The sequence below is a fragment of the Austrofundulus limnaeus genome, unplaced genomic scaffold, assembly GCF_001266775.1.
Source record: "Austrofundulus limnaeus strain Quisiro unplaced genomic scaffold, Austrofundulus_limnaeus-1.0 Scaffold41, whole genome shotgun sequence".
Taxonomy (NCBI): Eukaryota; Metazoa; Chordata; class Actinopteri; order Cyprinodontiformes; family Rivulidae; genus Austrofundulus; species Austrofundulus limnaeus.
In genome coordinates, this window is record NW_013952443.1 from 384,285 (window position 1) to 385,492 (window position 1,208).

Consider the following 1,208-nt stretch of genomic DNA (forward strand, 5'->3'; position numbering starts at 1 on the left):
AAATATAGACAGTCACCTGGATGCTCACCTTCCTGTGAACCTGGCCCCTCAGCTGCTACTCTGCCTCTGTCCAGCTCACCTCTCCACCTGCTTCGAAACGCTCCTCAGTCATCACCCAGACCAGATCTTTCCCCTCGGCTGTAAATAAATATATATTCTACTTTACTCAGTCTCCCTGAGTTTGTTTTCCTCTCCTACTGTTAAAAACATTGACACTCTCCGTGAGTTTCTGATACTTTATTAGTGAACGCGAACACCTGAATTCTGTTTCAGCGCTTAAGTCTTTACCAGACTCAGATCTGAAATCTGTTCAAATCAGATTAAATATGTTAAATGCATTTGACAACTATTTATTTACAACCACTGACACTATTCACATTATAATATTTTAATATTTAGTGAAAATATTGCTTTTTTTATTTGTTAGCCCAGCTGGAGCCATGTCTGGTGACCCTCTGTCTCTCTGGGTTCCTTCCACTTTTTCACACTCGAGCCACCAAGAAGAGGAGGAACATGCAGAGATACGAGCAGCTCAGCAGACTGCAGAAGAGGATGGAGCAGGATGGTGTGGACATTGTTGACTCAGCTGTGGTACTTGCTGATGAATAACAAAATGACAACTACATATACAAGAACACAACTAAACGTTTATAACATAAAGTGAATTGATGCAGAGAATTTTTAAATTGAAAGAAAACAGATCTGATGCATCTGCCTTTGAGAAGGATGATAATGGAAAGGCAATGATAAATATGTCCACTTATTCCAAATTTCAAATAGTTTATGCATTTCTAATATTTTAATGAATTCAGCAGACAGAGGGTTTGATGTTGCAGAATCTGTTGGACTGAAAATCCCAGCTTTCATTAAAGGTCTAACAGCTCTGGGTTAACTGGTTCATGTTGTGCTCTGACAAACCTGTATCCCACTGTTAAATCTTCACAGTTAAACATTATGAAACAGTGATATTGCATAGTAAATGAATAATTTCATTAAAGAAATAGATAACTATGATGCATCATTTATGTAAAAAGATTTTATTGAATGTTAATTATGGTACTTTTATGAATAAAAATATATTTTGCAGCCTGAAAAATTTGTGGTTCTGTCACATGATGTCACGATGCTCCTGAGAGGTGATGATGATGATGAGACCTCCTCTCCTCAGTCAGCTGGTGTGGTGGGACGCCTTCATCTCAGTGTAGGCT

General features: G+C 38.2%; 1 protein-coding gene and 1 long non-coding RNA gene across 2 annotated transcripts in view; one reads left to right on the forward strand and one right to left on the reverse strand.

The window, feature by feature from the left end:
- The window catches only part of LOC106516759 (metabotropic glutamate receptor 4), a 228,961-nt gene that overhangs the window by 153,631 nt on the left and 74,122 nt on the right, over nucleotides 1-1,208 (reverse strand). The gene's annotated exons all lie outside the window — the stretch shown is intronic.
- On the forward strand, nucleotides 22-1,096 carry LOC106516760 (uncharacterized). Its single transcript, XR_001310129.1, has 2 exons — nucleotides 22-140; nucleotides 428-1,096. It is a non-coding gene; the product is annotated as an uncharacterized LOC106516760 (long non-coding RNA).